Source organism: Callorhinus ursinus, unplaced genomic scaffold, assembly GCF_003265705.2.
Source record: "Callorhinus ursinus isolate GAN/ISIS: 27379988/994484 unplaced genomic scaffold, GSC_fseal_2.0 scaffold59, whole genome shotgun sequence".
In the NCBI taxonomy this organism is placed as follows: domain Eukaryota; kingdom Metazoa; phylum Chordata; class Mammalia; order Carnivora; family Otariidae; genus Callorhinus; species Callorhinus ursinus.
In genome coordinates, this window is record NW_027397121.1 from 8654458 (window position 1) to 8675008 (window position 20551).

Consider the following 20551-nt stretch of genomic DNA (forward strand, 5'->3'; position numbering starts at 1 on the left):
GGGCTCACTCACACAGCTGCAGTCAGCTAAGGGCTGAGTTCAGCAGGAGAGTCAGACACTGGGAGCTCTCTGTCCCATGGTCTTTCATCCCTAGCCTTGCATGGCATAAGCAGTCTCAGGAAAGCATGCTAAGAGATCCAAAGCAAAGCTGCACAGCCTCTTGAGGCCTGTCTTTAGAGGTCACATAACGTCACTTCCACCCTGTCCTATTGGTGACAGCAAATCAAAGGGCCTGCCCAGATTTAAGGGTGGGGGAAACCTTACCTCACGATGGGAGGAACGCAAAGTCATATTGCAAAGAGGCATACACACTAGAATAGGAGAGATTTATGGCCATATTTTGCAAACCACTATGGCAACCAAGATTTGGGAGTTGTTTGTCATCAGAACATAATGAATCCTCACCTGGTTGAATATGTAAGCCATTGAATTTTGAGCACCTTCTTTAAGCCTCTGCTAGGAACTGAATCGTGTCACCCCAAAATTCATATGCTGAAGCCCTACCCCAAATGTGACTATGTTTGAAGATGATAAGGCCTATTAAGAAGTAATTAAGGTTAAATGAGGTCATAAGGGTGGGGCATTGATCCAATAGGCTTTTTTTTTAAGATTTTTATTTATTTATTCATGAGAGACAGAGAGAGAGAGAGGCAGAGGAAGAAGCAGGCTCCCAAGGAACAGGGAGCCCAATGCGGGACTTGATCCCAGGACCCTGGGATCATGACCTGAGCCGAAGGCAGACACTCAACCATCTGAGCCACCCAGGTGCCCAGACTGTCTTTATAAGAAGAGACAGCAGAGCGCCCTCTCTCTCTCTTTCTCCCTCCCTGACACACCTCCCTCCCATCCCCATGCATCATGGAGGAAAGGCCAGGTGAGGATGACTGTCTGTAAGTCGGGAAGAGAGTCCTCACCAGACACCAACCATGCTGGCACCCTGGTCTCAGGCTTCCAGCCTCCAGAGCTGGGAGCTAAGACATTTCTGTTGTTTAAGCTGCCCAGTCTAGGGCATTTTGTTATGGCAGCCCAAGCAGACTAATATATCTGCTCAACTCATATGTAATAGCTGCCTTTAAAAAGGGGGATGCCTTTCTTTCATGAGTTTCTCCCAGCATTTGTTGAGTTAAAAAACTTAGCAGTGTGTCAGAATCCATTCTCCTCTCTTCCTTAAGTATTAGAGCTTACAAGTTTTCCACCAGGCCCATGAGGTATGCTCTTAAAGAAAGGGGTGTGCTCCTTAATTTTTTTTCTCCCCTTCCCACTGGCTGGAGTGCAGACATACTGGTGGAAGCCAAAGCAGTCGCCCTAGACCACAAGATGGAAGTCACATGTTGATGATGACAAAGCAACAAAGTCAAAGAAGCACTGCTCCCCAATCCTGCAGGGCTATCGTAACTGCCCTGGACCGTTTATGCTCAGCCATTTAAGCCACTGTTATTTTAGCCCAAGTTTTAGCAGCCAAACATGTATCTAACTAAGACACTTAGCCAGAAATCAATATGGGAGCCAAAGGCAACCCCCACAGACATGTGCTTATCGGGGTCTAATCTAAGCTGCTATAATAAAGACAACCCAAAACGCAGTGATTTAAGTAAGGTAGAAGTTTGCATCTTTCTCAGGTAAGACCGTCAGTGTAAGCAGACAGGGCTGATGTGGCAAGGGTAGCCCTGGCTGGCAGGGCACAGCTGCTCGTCAGTATCACTCAGGATCCCAGGCTCCTTCCATCTCGTGGCTCTGCCATGCCATTGAGGATTGTCCTTGTCTGCATGGTCGAAAGAAGTCTCCATCAGGTCTGCATTCCAGTCCCAAGGAAGTGGAATGAAAGGAAAAATAGGGGACAAGTAATGACATGGACATTCACCCAACTCTTGCACTCATATCCTGTTGGCAAAAAGTTGGTTATATGAGAGGCTGGGAAATGTGGTCTCAAGTTTGCCTACCATGTGCACAGCCAGAACTCTAATACTATATTAGAAGAGAATGGATTTTGGGAGATGACAGTGGGAAACTGCCCATGGAAAAGCTACACTGCATAGTGACAAATCAAGGTGAACAAAGTCACTGGATTTGGGTCCCTGTTCTAGTTCTCCATGAGGCCCAGTCCAGTGTAGAAGGACCATGACCCTAGAGGCTCTGGGCCTGAAGACACCAGATCTTTATTGCCCTCTTTTGGCTCCCAAGTAGATTTTCAGTAGACCCCCATTTGGTGAAGGTGATCTTGGCTAGTCTATTTTTGGCATCATTATAAAGCCTGGCAAATGCAACCTACGTTTTCACTCCAGACGGAAGGAAGGAGGTAAATAATGCTTAAAATGATAGCCCTTCTACTCCTGCCAGTGTCTTCCCTCTCATCAAAATTTCTTCTCATCAGGCAAGATGGCGGAGGAGTAGGAGACCTAGATTTCGTCTGGTCTCAGGAATTCAGCTGAATAGGGATGAAACCATTCTGAACACCTACGAACTCAACAGGAGATCGAAGAGGAGAGTAGCAACAACTCTCTGAACAGAGAAGCGACCACTTACTGGAAGGTAGGACGTGCGGAGAAGTGAATCCGAGGCGATATTCGGGAGGATAGACGGCGGGAGAGGGGGCCTCCGTCGGCCGCTTCTGGCAAGTGATAGAGCCGTGGAGCACAAAATCGGACCTTTTAGAAGTGGGCTCCGCTGAGGGACGTCGCTCCAGTGGCTAAGCGGGGGGTGGAACCCTCGCGGAACAGTGTGGTCTCAGGACCCTTGGGGTCACAGAAAGACCGGGGGTGCCTGAGTGCGGCAGAGCTCCCAGGTATCGGAGCGGGGAAGCCAGCTGCAGAGACAGAGCCGAGGCACGGGCTCTCAGCTCGGGGTTGCCATAAACCGTGATCCGTGGCCCAGTCGGGCCACTGCTCCTCCAGTGGGGACCCAACAAGCGGCAGAGCCGGGGATACTCCCCTTTCTCCCCCAGGAGGAGCGGCGCGGGAGCGCACCGCAGGGATCTGCTGGGTTTGGAGACTCCACACGGGGTCGGGTGCCAGAGATACAAACGCTCGGTCACAGGCCGGTGAGCACGGAGTGCGGCCGGAGACCAGGGAGACAGGAGTGACTGCTTTTCTCTGGGGGCACACTGAGGAGCAGGGCCCTGAGTTCGCAGCTCCTCCGGGTGGAGACTGGGAGGCCACCATTTTCGCCCTTGTCCTCCGAAGCTGTACCGAGAGCTTGCAGGGAACAAAAGCTCCTGAAAGCAAACCTGAGCAGCTTGCTTAGCCCACACCGACAAGGGCGGGGAAATTCAGCCTCCGGCAAAGACATTTGGAAACCACGGCAACAGGCCCCTCCCCCAGAAGCTCAGCATGAACAGCCAGCAAGCCAAGACCAAGTTTACCAATCAAGGAGAACGGGAGAACTCCAGCGCTAGGGGAATACTGCACATAGAATTCATGGCTTTTTTTTTTTACCATGATTCATTAGTTCATCAAAGTTAATTTTTTTAACTGTTTTTTTTTTAATTTTTCTTTTTCCCTTTTTCAACCAACATCTTATCAATCCCTTTTTTAAAAAAACATTTTTTATTTTTCATTTTTAGAGTCATATGTTATCACTTCATAGTAGTTACCCTTATTTTTGGCATAGATATATAAGTTGTTCTCTCTTTAAAATTTTGAGATACAGTTTCTTCTAACAGATCAAAATATACCCTAAATCACTAGTGTATGGCTTTGTTCTAGTCTCCTGCCTGATCACATTCTCTCCCTTCTTTCTTTTTTTTTTTTAAATCTTCTTTCTTTTTTCAAACAACATATCTTATCAATCCTTTTATAAAATCTTTTATAATTTTCATCTTTACAGTCATCTTCCATCCCTTCATTGTATCAACCCTTATTTTGTACATATATGTCTTTCTTCCTTTCAAATTTTAGGAGGCACTTTTTTCTAACAGACCAAAATATGCCCAAAATCTAGTGTGTGGCACTGATCTATGCACTAGCCTGATCATATTTGATCATATTCTCCTTTTTTTTGTATTGTTCTGTTTTTGTTTTTATCTTTTTATTTTTCTCTTTCTTTTTTCTTTCCTTCCCTTTCTTTTCCCCTGGTTTCAGGTCTTTTCTGATTTGTATACAGTATATTTGCTGGGGACGTTCTTAACCTGTTAGCATTTTGTTCTCTCATTTATCTAGTCTCCTCTGGACAAAATGACAAGACGAAAAACATCACCTCAGAAAAAGAACAAGAGGTAGTACCGTCAGCCAGGGACCTACTCAATACGGACATTAGTACGATGTCGGACCTAGAGTTCAGAATCATGACTTTAAAGATACTAGCTGGGCTTGAAGAAAGCGTGGAAGTTTTTAGAGAAACCCTTTCTGGAGAAATAAAAGAACTAAAATCTAACCAAGTCAAAATCAAAAAGGCTATTGATGAGGTGCAATCAAAAATGGGGGCACTAACTACTAGGATAAATGAGGCAGAAGAGAGAATCAGCGATATAGAAGACCAAATGATGGAAAACAAAGAGGCTGAGAAAAAGAGAGATAAACAACTACAGGATCACGAGGGCAGAATTCGAGAGATAAGTGATACGATAAGACGAAACAACATTAGAATAATTGGAATCCCAGAAGAAGAAGAAAGAGAGAGGGGGGCAGAAGGTATATTGGAGCAAATAATAGCAGAGAACTTCCCTAATGTGAGGAAGGAAACAGGCATCAAAATCCAGGAGGCACAGAGAACCCGTCTCAAAATCAATAATAATAGGTCAACACCCCGACATCTAATAGTAAAACTTGCGAGTCTCAGAGACAAAGAGAAAATCCTGAAAGCAGCTCGGGAGAAGAGATATGTAACCTACAATGGTAGAAATATTAGATTGGCAACAGACCTATCCACAGAGACGTGGCAGGCCAGAAAGGACTGGCAAGATATCTTCAGAGCACTAAACGAGAAAAATATGCAGCCAAGAATACTATATCCAGCTAGGCTGTCATTGAAAATAGAAGGAGAGATAAAAAGCTTCCAGGACAAACAAAAACTAAAGGAATTTGCAAACACGAAACCAGCCCTACAAGAAACATTGAAAGGGGTCCTCTAAGCAAAGAGAGACCCTAAAAGCAGCATAGATCAGAAAGGAACACAGACAATATACAGTAACAGTCATCTTACAGGCAATACAATAGCACTAAATTCATACCTTTCAATAGTTACCCTGAATGTAAATGGGCTAAATGCCCCAATCAAAAGACACAGGCTATCAGATTGGATTAAAAAACAAGACCCATCAATATGCTGTCTGCAAGAGACTCATTTTAGACCCAAAGTCACCCCCAGATTGAAAGTGAGGGGGTGGAAAATCATTTACCATGCTAATGGACACCAAAAGAAAGCTGGGGTGGCAATCCTTATGTCAGACAAATTAGATTTTAAAACAAGGACTGTAATAAGAGAGGAGGAAGGACACTATATCCTACTTAAAGGGTCTATCCAACAAGAAGATCTAACAATTGTAAATATCTATGCCCCTAACATGGGAGCAGCCAATTATATAAGGCAATTAATAACAAAAGCAAAGAAACACATTGACAACAATACAATAATAGTGGGGGACTTTAACACCCCCCTGACTGAAATGGACAGATCATCTAAGCAAAAGATCAACAAGAAAATAAAGACTTTAAATGACACACTGGACCAAATGGACTTCACAGACATATTCAGAACATTCCATCCCAAAGCAACGGAATACACATTCTTCTCTAGTGCCCATGGAACATTCTCCAGAATTGATCACATCCTAGGTCACAAATCAGGTCTCCACCAGTACCAAAAGATTGGGATTATTCCATGCATATTTTCAGACCACAATGCTTTGAAACTAGAACTCAAGTACAAGAGGAAAGTCGGAAAGAACTCAAATACATGGAGGCTAAAGAGCATCCTACTAAAGAATGAATGGGTCAACCAGGAAATTAAAGAAGAATTAAAAAAATTCATGGAAACCAATGAAAATGAAAACACAACTGTTCAAAATCTTTGGGATACAGCAAAGGCAGTCCTGAGAGAAAAGTATATAGCAATACAAGCCTTTCTCAAGAAACAAGAAAGGTCTCAAATACACAACCTAACCCTACACCTAAAGGAGCTGGAGAAAGAACAGCAAATAAAGCCTAAACCCAGCAGGAGAAGAGAAATAATAAAGATCAGAGCAGAAATCAATGAACTAGAAACCAAAAGAACAGTAGAACAGATCAACGAAACTAGGAGCTGGTTCTTTGAAAGAATTAACAAGATTGATAAACCCCTGGCCAGACTGATCAAAAAGAAAAGAGAAATGACCCAAATCAACAAAATCATGAATGAAAGAGGAGAGATCACAATCAACACCAAAGAAATACAAACAATTACAAGAACATATTACGAGCAACTCTATGCCAGCAAATTAGATAACCTGGAAGAAATGGGTGCATTCCTAGAGATGTATCAACTACCAAAATTGAACCAGGAAGAAATAGAAAACCTGAACAGACCTATAGCCACTAAGGAAATTGAAGCAGTTATCAAAAATCTCCCAAGAAACAAAAGCCCAGGGCCAGATGGCTTCCCAGGGGAATTCTATCAGACATTTAAAGAAGAATTAATACCTATTCTCCTGAAACTATTCCAAAAAATAGAAATGGAAGGAAAACTTCCAAACTCATTTTATGAGGCCAGCATTATCTTGATCCCAAAACCAAAGACCCCTTCAAAAAGGAGAATTACAGACCAATATGCTTGGTGAACATGGATGCAAAAATTCTCACCAAAATACTAGCCAATAGGATCCAACAGTACATTAAAAGGATTATTCACCACGACCAAGTGGGATTTATCCCTGGGCTGCAAGGATGGTTCAACATCCCGAAATCAACGTGATACAATACATTAACAAAAGAAAGAACAAGAATCATATGATCCTCTCAATAGATGCAGAAAAAGCATTTGACAAAGTACAGCATCCTTTCTTGATCAAAACTCTTCAGAGTATAGGGATAGAGGGTACATACCTCAATATCATAAAAGCCATCTACGAAAAACCTACAGCGAATATCATTCTCAATGGGGAAAAGCTGAGAGCTTTTCCCCTAAGGTCAGGAACGTGGCAGGGATGTCCACTATCACCACTGCTATTCAACATAGTATTAGAAGTCCTAGCCACAGCAATCAGACAACAAAAAGAAATCAAAGGCATCCAAATCGGCAAAGAGGAAGTCAAACTCTCACTCTTTGCAGATGATATGATACTGTATGTGGAAAACCCAAAAGACTCCACCCCAAAACTGCTAGAACTCATACAGGAATTCAGTAAAGTAGCAGGGTATAAAATCAATGCACAGAAATCAGTGGCATTCCTATACACCAACAGCAAGACAGAAGAGAGACAAATCAAGGAGTCGATCCCATTTACAATTGCACCCAAAACCATAAGATACCTAGGAATAAATTTAACCAAAGAGGCAAAGGATCTGTACTCAGAAAACTATAAAATACTCATGGAAGAAATTGGAGAAGACACAAAGAAATGGAAAAACATTCCATGCTCATGGATTGGGAGAACCAACATTGTGAAGATGTCAATGCTACCTAGAGCAATCTACACATTCAATGCAATCCCCATCAAAATACCATCCACTTTTTTCAAAGAAATGGAACAAATAATCCTAAAATTTGTATGGAACCAGAAGAGACCCCGAATAGCCAGAGGAATGCAGAAAAAGAAAAGCAAAGCTGGCGGCATCACAATTCCAGACTTCCAGCTCTATTACAAAGCTGTCATCATCAAGACAGTATGGTACCGACACAAAAACAGACACATAGATCAATGGAACAGAATCAAGAGCCCAGAAATGGGCCCTCAACTCTATGGTCAACTTATCTTTGACAAAGCAGGAAAGAATGTCCAATGGCAAAAAGACAGTCTCTTCAACAAATGGTGTTGGGAAAATTGGACAGCCACATGCAGAAGAATGAAACTGGACCATTTCCTTACACCACACACAAAAATAGACTCCAAATGGTTGAAAGACCTAAACGTGAGACAGGAGTCCATCAAAATCCTAAAGGAGAACACAGACAACAACTTCTTCGACCAGCTGCTGCAACTTCTTCCTAGAAACATCGCCAAAGGCAAGGGAAGCAAGGGCAAAAATGAACTATTGGGATTTCATCAAGATTAAAAGCTTTTGCACAGCAAAAGAAACAGTCCACAAAACCAAAAGACAACCGACAGAATGGGAGAAAATATTTGCAAACGACATATCAGATAAAGGGCTAGTATCCAAAATCTATAAAGAACTTATCAAACTCAACACCCAAAGAACAAATAATCCAATCAAGAAATGGGCAGAAGACATGAACAGACATTTTTCCAAAGAAGACATCCAAATGGCCAACAGACACATGAAAAAGTGCTCAACATCGCTCAGCATCAGGGAAATCCAAATCAAAACCTCAGTGAGATACCACTCACACCAGTCAGAATGGCTAAAATTAACAAGTCAGGAAATGACAGATGTTTGCGGGGATGTGGAGAAAGGGGAACCCTCCTACACTGTTGGTGGGAATGCAAGCTGGTGCAACCCCTCTGGAAAACAGTATGGAGGTTCCTCAAACAGTTGGAAATAGAGCTACCATACGATCCAGCAATTGCACTACTGGGTATTTACCACAAAGATACAAATGTAGGGATCCGAAGGGGTACGTGCACCCCAATGTTTATAGCAGCAATGTCCACAATAGCCAAACTGTGGAAAGAGCCAAGATGTCCATCGACAGATGAATGGATAAAGAAGAGGTGGTATATATACACAATGGAATATTATGCAGCCATCAAAAGGAATGAGATCTTGCCATTTGCAACGACGTGGATGGAACTGGAGGGTGTTATGCTGAGTGAAATAAGTCAATCAGAGAAAGACATGTATCATATGGCCTCACTGATATGAGGAATTCTTAATCTCAGGAAACAAACTGAGTGTTGCTGGAGTGGTTGGGGGTGGGAGGGATGGGGTGGCTGGGTGATAGACATTGGGTAGGGTATGTGCTGTGGTGAGCGCTGTGAATTGTGCAAGACTGTTGAATCACAGACCTGTACCTCTGAAACAAATAATGCAACATATGTTAAGAAAAAAGAAAAAGAAGATAGCAGGAGGGGAAGAATGAAGGGGAGTAAGTCAGAGGGGGAGATGAACCATGAGAGACGATGGACTCTGAAAAACAAACTGAGGGTTCTAGAGGGGAGGAGGGAGGGGGGATGGGTTAGCCTGGTGATGGGTGTTAAAGAGGGCACATTCTGCATGGAGCACTGTATGTTATGCACAAACAATGAATCATGGAACACTATATCAAAAACTAATGATGTAATATATGGTGATTAACATAACAATAAAAAATTTTTTAAAAATTTTCTTCTCATCAGACTATGGACTCTGAAAAACAAACTGAGGGTTCTAGAGGGGAGGGGGTGGGGGGATGGGTTAGCCTGGTGATGGGTATTAAAGAGGGCATGTTCTGCGTGGAGCACAGGGTGTTATGCACAAACAATGAATCATGGAACACTACAACAAAAACTAATGATGTAATGTATGGTGATTAACATAACAATAAAAAATTTTTTTAAAAATGCAATGAAACTAGGAAAGAAAATTTCTCATCAACTCAAGGTTTCTAATACATACTTCCAGAGGACCAATTCTTTTTCTTTTTTTTAAGATTTTATTTATTCATTTGACAGAGAGGGAGAGCACAAGCAGGGGAGTGGCAGGCAGAGGGAGAAGCAGACTCCCTGCTGAGCAGGGAGCCTGACATGGGGCTCAATCCCAGGACCTTGGGCTCATGACCTGAGCCAAAGGCAGATGCTTAACTGACTGAGCCACCCAGGCGCCCCGCCAGAGGACCAATTCTAAAGAGAAGAAAGCAACACCCCATACTCTGCAACTCATACCCTATGCACAGGTTAAAAAAAAAAGAAATGATGATGTAATGGCCTCTCAGAATGTCTTACTACTCCCATGGGGACCTCAGCTCCTTGAAAATTTCATATGATGGGCACCTGGGTGGCTCCCAACTGTAACCTTGAGAAACCTTTACATAAATCACCCTTAGAGCCTTGGGAAAGGGTTATGCACAGTCCCTAGCCCCTCCCCCATCCCAGGCTCCTCCAGGCCCCTGAACCCCAGAGGCCAACTTGCAGGCCTAGACTCTGGGTGAGGACATTGAACCTCCTCTTCTCACCCATCCATTGTACAAACAATTCCTGAGAATTAAGAAAGACATCAAGGGCAGAGTGGCAACCTCCCAGGAAATAGAAGGCCTATCCTTGACCTCTTATAAGGAGCCATATATCCTTCATATGGAAACTCAGTCCCTGGAAATAGCCAAGCCTGGGATACAGCAGTGTGTCCGTCTCTCCACAACACAGCCCCACTTCACCTCTATCCATCCCATGCCTCCAAGGTCTCCCAGTCCTGGGTGGCCAGCGATGCATGTCATCCTCCCCTCTCCCACTTCTTGCCACCTATGGGGAGGCTGCCCTGTGTAGCCCAGGTGAGAGGGTGGTGACCATAACTCTGACTCGTGTACTCAGGGGTCAGCTGGAGAAGGGCAAGGGGAGGGATGGCTTCAGGCCATACTTTCTCTCACCACCTCCATCCCCCAGATCTGGACTGATTTTTGGTGGGAAGGGGGACCTAACCGTTCCTCGTCTGCCCTTTCCCTCAAAATGCGTCTCAGGGGTGTCTGGCTGGCTCAGTTGGTAGAGCATGTGACTCTTGATCTCGGGGTTGTGAGTTTGAGTACCACGTTGGGTGTAGAGATTACTTTAAAAAAATTTTTTTAATAAAAAAATGCCTCTCTAATGTTTTCCTCCATATCCTGGGGAGTGTGTGTGTTGTGGGGGCAGCAGGGGAGGAGGGGGGAATGATTCATCTCCTTTCCTCTTCTGGATCCTAGCTCCCTCCCACCAAAAGGGCAGTGCTGGGCTTCAAAGAAGGGCAGTCTCCTGCCCCCACCTCTTAATGTTCCAAGGGGCAGGGAGAGAACTTTCCAGTGTAGAAGAGACATGCATTCACGCCTTCCTTTTCTACCAGACTCAAATGAAAGTCATACTCCAGCAGAACTCCTTATGTCCCCATGTCTGGCCCCAGCCCCAGTGTGGTAGAAGGAATTCAGGCTTTGACTGAAGACAGCCTGGAACCTCAGGTTTGGCTTGACAAATTTATTAGCTCTTTCACAACCTTACTCATCCTGTTTTGTCATCTGTCACACATGGAGCCAACAACAAAATCCACTCCCCTTAAGGCTACCTGTGAGAACTAAATTAAGACTATCAAAATGAAAAGTTATTTTCCCTTACAGGTATAGAAGGGTGGTGTACAAAGATATTCACTGCAGCATTCATTGTTACCAAGAGCAAACATCTGGAAATAACCCATGTCCATTAGCAGAGGAATAACGCTCAGCATCTTGTAGTTTGGACAGTGGGATGCTATGCAGCCTCTGAAAGCTTAAGGCTTATGTATGTATGGAGTGCAATGTCTCAAGATATTATTCATAAGATATACTTTTTAACTAAGCAAACATTCAAAACCATGTGTGTGGTCTGTTGCCATTTATGCAGAAAAGTGGGGGCAAAGAGGACGTAGCTACATCTGCTCCTTGTATGTGTACAATTTCTCTAGGAAAGTATACAAAAAACTGGATGAGAGAGTTGTCTTTGGGGAGAACTGGGGGCTAGAAATTGGGGTGTGGGGCAAGGAGAGAGATGTACTCTTCTCAAAATCCCATTTCTCTTTGCAGTCTTGTTGGGTATATGTGGTACATATTCAAACAAATGGAGGAAAACATAAGGAGTCAAAGGAGAAAGCTCTGGAACCAGGCAGGAAGACTCTAGCAGAGGATCTCTGGGGGAGTCAGCACCTCTTCTGCATCCTCGGTGTTTACCCCCAGTAGAAGTCCTGTAAAAGCCATTTTACAGGAAAAGGTGGCTTGAATATCTGCCTAAATGTTCCAATACACCGAAAGAGTCACCCTGCTATATTACTAACAGGAGATCCTCATGCAGTCTCTCCACAGACTATTTAAGTTTTGTTTTATAAAACTTCAAACATACGCAAAAGTAGAGAGAACAGTATAACAAAGCTCCCTGCACCTCACCCAGCCTCAACAATCATCAATATGTGGACAATACCGCTTCATCTCAGACCCACCCACTCCTTCTGGGATTAACTTTTAAACAAATCCAAGACATTATGTTACATTTCACCTGTTAATATACATAAGTATGTATCTTTACAAGATAAATACTCCTTTTTGAGAACACAATCATAATACAATTATCCCACTTTTTTTAAAACATCAGCAATATCAAACCTATTTTTTAAAAATTATTTTAGGGGTGCCTGGGTGGCTCTGTCGGTTGAGTGTCTGCCTTCGGCTTGGGTCATGATCCTGGGGTCCTGGGTTCGAGCCCCACATCAGGCTCCCTGCTCAGCAGGGAGTCTGCTTCTCCTTCTCCCTCTGCCCCCCCCAACCCCCGCTCGTGCTCTCTCTCACTCTGCCCTCTCTCTGTATCAAATTAGCAAGTAAAATCTTTAAATAAAATAAAATTAAAAATTGTTTTATTGTGGTAGAAGATACATAACATAAAATTTACCATCTCTGGTGTTTTTAAGTGGACAGTTCAGTGGTATTAAATACATCCGTACAGTATTGTGACATCATCAACCAAAAAGAGTGGGAACAGGGTTATAAGAGAGCAGTCTTTTTATGATATTGAAGTTAAGCTGGTATAAATTCAAATTAGTGTTATAACTTTAAGATATTAAAAGTAATCCCCAGGGCGCCTGGGTGGCTCAGTCATTAAGCATCTGCCTTCAGCTCAGGTCATGATCCCAGGGTCCTGGGATCGAGCCCCGCATTGGGCTCCCTGCTTGGTGGGAAGCCTGCTTCTCCCTCTTCCACTCCCCCTGCTTGTGTTCCCTCTCTCGCTGTCTCTCTCTCTCTCTGTCAAATAAATAAATAAAATCTTTAAAAAAGAAAATAAAATAAAAGTAATCCCCATAGTAACCACAAAGAAAATAGTTATAGAATTTATACAAAAGGAAATGAGAAAGGAACTTAAAATGTTTCACTACCAAAAAGTCAACTAAACAAACACAAAAGAATATAGTAATGCAAGAAATGAAGGACAAATAAAGTTATAAGGCGTTATAGAAAAGAAAGAGCAAAATGATAGGAGTAAGTCCCTCCTAATCAGTAATTACTTTAAATGTAAATGGATTAAACTCTCCAATCAAAATACAGAGATAGGCAAGACTGGATTAAAAAAATACAGGATCTAACTATATGCTGTCTGTAAGAGTTTCACTTGAGATCCAAAGACCTCAAATAGATTGAAAGTGAAAAGATGGAAAAGGATACTCCATGCAAATGGTAGCTAAAAGAAAGCAGGGGTAGGTATACCAGTATCAGACAAGATAGACTTTAAATTTAAAAAGTTTACTCATGATCCTGAGGTTCGGGGATCGAGCCCTGCATCGGGCTCCCTGCTCGGTGGGAAGCCTGCTTTTCCCTCTCCCACTCCCGTTGCTTGTGTTCCCTCTCTCGCTGTGTCTCTCTCTCTGTCAAATAAATAAATAAATTCTTTAAAAAAAGGGAGGGGTGCCTGGGTGGCTCAGTCGTTAAGCGTCTGCCTTCGGCTCAGGTCATGATCCTGGGGTCCTGGGATCGAGCCCCACATCGGGCTCCCTGCTCGGCAGGAAGCCTGCTTCTCCCTCTCCCACTCCCCCTGCTTGTGTTCCCTCTCTCGCTGTGTGTCTCTCTCTGTCAAATAAATAAATAAAATCTTTAAAAAAAAATAAAAATAAATAAATTTAAAAAGTTTACAAGAGACAAAGAGGGACATTATATATTAATACAAGGTTCAATGCAGCAAGGACATATAACAATTACAATGTTTTCACACCTAATTACAGACCATCAAAATATATGAAGCAAAAAGGGTCAGAACTGAAGGGAGAAATAGGCAGGTCTTACAATCAGAGTTGGAGATGTCAATACCCCATTCTTAACAATAAACAGAATAATCAGGGGCACCTGGGTGGCTCAGTCAGTTGAGCGTTCCAACTCTAGATCTCAGCTCAGGTCTTGATCTCAGGGTCATGAGTTTGAGCCCCGCATTGGGCTCCACACTGGGTATAGAGCCTACTTGAAAAAACAAACAAACAAAACAATGAACAGATCAACTAGACAAAAAGTAAGTGAGGACACAGAGGACTCAAACAACACAATAAGCCAACTAGATCTAACAGATGTGTACAGAACACTACCCGACAGCAACAGCACACGCATCCTTCTCCAGTGCCCATGGGACATTTTCCAGGGTATACCAGGTGTTAGGCCATAAATTATGTCTCAATAGATTTCAAAGATAGATATCATATACAGTATCTTCCCCAAGCACAACAGGATGAAGTTAGAAACCAACAACAACAGTAAAACTGGAAAACTCATAAATTTGTGGAAATTAAACAACACACTTTTAAACAATCAATGGATCAAAGAAGAAACCACAAGGGAAATTAGAAAATACTTAAAGACAGATGAAAATGAAGACACAACATACCAAAACTTACGGGAGGCAGCAAAAGCAGTATTAAGAGGGAAATGTATAACTATAAACACTTACATTAAAAAACAAGAAAGTTCTCAAATCAATAACCTACCTTTACAACTTAAGTAACTAGAAAAAGAACAAACTAAACCTAAAACTAGCAAAAGGAAGTAATGAAGGTCAGAGCAGAGATAAACAAAATAGAAATTAGAAAAACAGTAAAGAAAATCAATGAAACCAAAAGTTGTTTCTTTGAAGAGATCAACAAAATTGACAACCTTTTAGTTGGCTGGACTAAGAAAAAAGAGAAGACACAAATTACTAGAATCGGAAATGAAACTGGGGACATTAATTCCAGAAATAAAAAGGATTGTAAGTGAGTATTGTGAGCAATTGTATGCCAGCAAATTGGAAAACCTAGATGAAATGGTCAAATCTATTTTTAATAACATGTGACACTTCACCTTTGACACACCCACTGGCATTATCTTTTTTAATTGAGATATAACACACACATAGTGCATTAATCTTAAGTGTACAACACATTGACTTTTTTTAAAGAATTTATTTTTGGGACGCCTGGGTGGCTCAGTCGGTTAAGCATCTGCCTTCAGCTCAAGTCGTGATCTCAGTGTCCTGGGATCGAGCCCCGTGTTGAGCCCCAAGTTGGGCTCCCTGCTCAGTAGAAGGTCTGCTTTTCCCTCTCTCTCTCTCTGACAAATAAGTGGATAGAATCTTAAAAAAAAAAAAAGGTAAACTATAAAAAACTTTAACCCCCTTTGACCATTAAATGACTAAGATCAAACAAGCAAATAAAAAGACAAGACAAAAAGATCCTGCCACACAATAGGCTCTCTCAAAAATATCAAATGAATAAATTATAAAGCTCAAGGAACATAATTATCAAATCATCTTGCAAGTTACACCTACCATTGAAATTAATAAATGAGCCATTTATACATTAGACTTTCATGAGTGTTATTGGCATGAGTCAGTCCTTTGGAGCCCAGTCATATCTGCATTTTTAAAATCCCATTTCTGAGATAGACCTTTTTGAAAAATGACCAGACGAAGGTAAAGCCACCCCGTCAGAGCCACCCATTATGCTTTGCTCTGGGACATGCTACCATCTTTCTATAAATTACCACAAGACCTACCTCATAATGTTGCTGTACTAAAAAGAGTAAGGTACATAAATTAGCACCTAGCACAGCAACTGACAGAAAGCAGTAATTTAAGAAACCTTAGGCCCCCTGTAGCAGCCACTTTCTGTGCCCTGTATCTTCTCTGCCCCTCTCTGATTTCAGCTATGGCTGAGGTGGACAGTTCTTTGGAGCTCAGACTCAGCTTGTGCTAAATCATCCCAACCTGGGCCTTTTGCAGAGCCTCGGTGCCCATTGGTGGCTAAATGCACCTGCCTCCTGTCCTTCTGGTGGGCAATTTCTGGAGATGTTCTGTTTCCCTCCTCAGAAAGTTGCAGTGGAATCAAAGTCCCAACGCGCACAACAGTAACATCGCTGTCCTCCTAAATTGGCTTTTCCTTCTTCACGATATCACACTGCCTCACTTCTGCATTCTTGAATCACCTAAATTAACTGCCTAAACCTACATCGGCTTTTAGGGACATGCAAATTAAGACTGTCCCTTTCCCACTCTCCTCTCCCATAATCCATTGCTCTTCTTTCATGGGTTTTCCCCAGCCAACACGCCAGCCAAACCTGGACTGTAACAGGAACATGGAGAATTATAATCCATTGATTTACTGGTCTCTGCCCATTCCTGGAGCACAAACCGCTCAAGGGCAGGGACCCTGTGCCGTGCTTGGGATCCGCAGTGTCCAGTGGAAGAGAGAGATGGAAGCAGGTAGGCACTTCACCAAGCTGTGGAAGTCATGGAGGCCGTTCTCTAGTTTTCCTATTTTCTGCCTTCTTCCGGGCACATGGTAGGACTGAATTTCTCAGCACTCTTGAAGTTAAGCATAGCCACATGGCTAAACAGACTGGGCAGGAGAGTCTGCCCTACTCAGGAGCCAGGTTGGTGGCTTGTAAGGCAATTAGTTATATGGTATTTGAGGCAGGGAAGTGATATGATTTCTTCTTTTGTTTTGTTTTTTAAGATTTTATTTATTTATTTGACAGAGAGACAGCGAGAGAGGGAACACAAGCAGAGGAAGTGGGAGAGGGAGAAGCAGGCTTCCCGCCGAGTAGGGAGCCCGATGCAGGGCTCAATCCCGGGACCCTGGAACCATGACCTGAGCCGAAGGCAGACTCTTAACCGACTGAGCCACCCAGGCGCCCCGGAAGTGATATGATATCATCAGCATTTCAAAAAATATTATTCTGGAAACTGTGGAAGGTGAATTGGAAGACCAGTTAGGAGGCATTTCTAATCCTTGTAAGAGACCAGGGGCTACACGGAAGCAGAGCAGTGGGGAAGGAGAGCCAGGACAAGTGTTGAGGGGTAGACCTCGGAGGCCCCTCTGTGCTCTCTGTTGGGCTCTCACCACACCCAGGCTGCCCCCATCTCAGCGCTTACCCCAGCATACTCTGGCTACGTAGTTATTAACTGTAGTCTTCTTGGAGGTAGGAATTTTTTTTTCTTTCATTTTTGTTTTTGTTTTTGTTTTTACAAATTAACGTTTTATTATTCAATTTAAAAGGCAGTGAAATAGGGGCGCTGGGTGGCTCAGTCGTTAAGCGTCTGCCTTCGGCTCAGGTCATGACCCCAGGGTCCTGGAGTCGAGCCCCGCATCGGGCTCCCTGCTCGGCGGGAAGCCAGCTTCTCCCTCTCCCACTCCCCCTGCTTGTGTTCCTTCTCTCACTGTGTCTCTCTCTGTCAAGTAAATAAAATCTTTAAGAAAAAATTAAATTAAATTTTTTTAAAAAGGCAGTGAAATATTAGAGAGGTTTTAGCTTCCTGGGAAACCAATAAGAAAAGTAAAATGTGTCCAATAAATAGGTATGGGTTTTTAGCTTTTAAAGAGATAGGTTTCTTTTTCAAGCGTTATATTTGACAGGACAATTTTCTGTATTAAAATGATTGTTCCGGGGCGCCTGGGTGGCTTAGTCAGTCAAGCGTCTGACTGTTGGTTTCGGCTCAGGTCATGATCTCGGGGTTGTCGGATCAAGCCCCACGTCAGGCTCTGTGCTCAAGGCAGAGACTGCTTCAGGTTCTCTCTCCCTCTCCCTCTCACCCACGCTCTCTCTCTCTCAAATAAATAAATCTTAAAAAAAACCAAAAACCTGAAACTCTATACCCATTAAACACTAACTCCTTGTTCCCCAACCCCCAGCCCTGGTAACCACCATTCTGCTTTCTGTCTCCATGATTTTGACTGCTCTAAGTATCTCATATAAATGGAATCATACAGTACTTGTCCTTTTGTGTCTGGCTTATTTCCCTTAGCACAAGGTCCTCGAGTTTCATCCATGTTGTACATGTGTCAGAATTTCCAACCTCTTCCAAGATGTCCATCGACAGATGAATGGATAAAGAAGATGTGGTATATATACACAATGGAATATTATGCAGCCATCAAAAGGAATGAGATCTTGCCATTTGCAACGACGTGGATGGAACTGGAGGGTGTTATGCTGAGTGAAATAAGTCAATCAGAGAAAGACATGTATCATATGACCTCACTGATATGAGGAATTCTTAATCTCAGGAAACAAACTGAGGGTTGCTGGAGTGGTGGGGGGTGGGAGGGATGGGGTGGCTGGGTGATAGACATTGGGGAGGGTATGTGCTATGATGAGTGCTGTGAACTGTGCAAGACTGTTGAATTACAGATCTGTACTTCTGAAACAAATAATGCAACATATGTTAAGAAAAAAGAAAAAGAAGAAGATAGCAGGAGGGGAAGAATGAAGGGGAGTAAGTCAGAGGGGGAGACGAACCATGAGAGATGATGGACTCTGAAAAACAAACTGAGGGTTCTAGAGGGTAGGGGGGTGGGGGGATGGGTCAGCCTGGTGATGGGTATTAAAGAGGGCACGTTCTGCATGGAGCACTGGGTGTTATGAACAAACAATCAATCATGGAACACTGCATCAAAAACTAATGATGTAATATATGGTGATTAACATAACAATAAAAAATTTGAAAAAAGCAAATGATGTTATATATGGTGATTAACATAACAATAAAAAATTTTAAAAAAAGAAAAAAAAAGAATTTCCAACCTCTTTAAGGCTGAGTAATATTCTATTGTATGTGCACCCACATTTTGCTCATCCATTCCTCTGTTGATGGGCATTTGTACTGTTTTCATGTTTTAGCTACTGTGAGTAATGTTGCTGTGAATGTGGGTATACAAGTATCTCTTTGAGACCCTGCTTTCAATTCTTTTGGATGTATACCCAGAAGTGGAGTTTCTGAATCACGTGGTAATTCTATTTTTAATCTTTTGAGGAACCACCATGGTGTTTTCAGTACCATTTAGTATTCCCATCAACAAGGGTTTCAGTTTCTCCACACCCTCAGCAAATGGGTCTTACTCTCCTTTGAACTACCTGCACTTTCAGCATTGGCACATTGTAGGAACTCATATATTTATTAAATGGATGGGCAAGGGATTTGGTGGCTAAGTATATATGAGGAATGAAGGACAAAGAGAAGTCCGTATCGAATCCCAAGTTTTTAGCTTGGGTGATGGGATGGATGGTGGCACCTATATGGAGAAGCAGGTTTGGGGAGAAAGAGAACAGATTCTATCCAGGACATACTGTGTTTTAAGTACCTTTAGAACATTCAGGAGAAGATGGATATTCTAGACCCGAAACAGGAGGCAGGTCTGGTGGGAGACAGAAACATGGGAATCTATATCAGTCATGGTTCTCCAGAAAAGCAGAAACATAAATACAAAAAGATTGGGGTGCCTCGGTGGCTCAGTTGGCTAAGCTTCTGCCTTCAGCACAGGTCATAATCCCAGGGTCCTGGGATCGAGCCCTGCATCGGGCTCCCTGCTCAGCGGGGAGTCTGCTTCTCCCTCTCCCCTTCCCCACTCCACCCCGCCCCCCCCACCCGCTCATGCTCACTCTCTCTCACTCTCACTCTTGCTCTCTCTCAAATAAAAAAAATAAAATCTTTAAAAATAAATACATACAAAGAGAGTTATTTTAAGGAATTGGCTCATGCAGTTATGGGAGCTGCCAAGTCCAAAATCCGTAGGGCAGGCCAGCAGGCTGGAAACTCAGGGAAGAGTAGATGTTGTGGTCTTGAGTTCGAATTTGTAGATCAGGCTGGCAGGCTGGAAACTGAAGCAAGATTTCTATGTGATAGTCTTGAGTTTCTCTGGGAAACTTCAGTTTTTGCTCCTGGAGCCTTCAACTGATTAGATGAGGCCCCCCCACATTATCAAGGAAAACCTCCTTTACTTAGAGTCAACTGAGTGTAGATGTTAATCATATCTACAAAACACCTTCACAGAAACATCCAGAGTAGTGTGTGACTAAAGGACTGGGTACTATAGCCCACCCAGTTGACACATAAAACTAACCATCAGAGTCTCCCAGGTGGTAATCCACCTCTTAAGCGCACAAGCTATGGCCCGGGAGGAACAAGGAGAATAAAAGCCAAGGCCACCAACAGTTAAGAGGTGGACAAAGGAAGAGAGCAAGGGGTTGCAGAGGAGCCTGAGGTTGTAGAAGAAAGGGAAGCTGGAAGAAAGAGGTGTCACAGAAACCAGGGGAAGGCAGTGTACCAGACAAGCATAGTCAAATGCACCCCCGGCTACAGAAGGCTCAAGCGAGGTGAGCGCTGGGAGTCAGAAAGCCTGGGGTGACCCCTCACAAGCAGTGGTGGGGCCACTGCTGGGGAGTGTAAATTGGTACAAGTACTTCAGAAGATACTTCAGCATCAGGCAGGGGAGTGGAACATGTGAAGATCCCATCGCCCAGCAGTTCCACTGGTAGGAATACAGCAGTACCCCTC

The 20551-nt window shown here is 43.1% G+C and overlaps 1 long non-coding RNA gene across 2 annotated transcripts in view; it reads right to left on the reverse strand.

Moving 5' to 3' along the window:
- Positions 1-469: 469 nt before the first annotated feature.
- Positions 470-20551, reverse strand: part of LOC112816107 (uncharacterized) — a 34599-nt gene continuing 14517 nt past the window's right edge. The window contains exons 3-5 of one of the 2 annotated variants that reach the window (XR_012375921.1): positions 19725-19875; positions 19359-19412; positions 470-1792 (exon numbers count right to left, since the gene is read on the reverse strand). This is a non-coding gene — a long non-coding RNA (uncharacterized lncRNA). Of the gene's footprint in view, positions 1793-14993; positions 15353-19358; positions 19413-19724; positions 19876-20551 lie in introns of those variants that run through there. The other variant, XR_012375920.1, reaches the window with a different exon arrangement.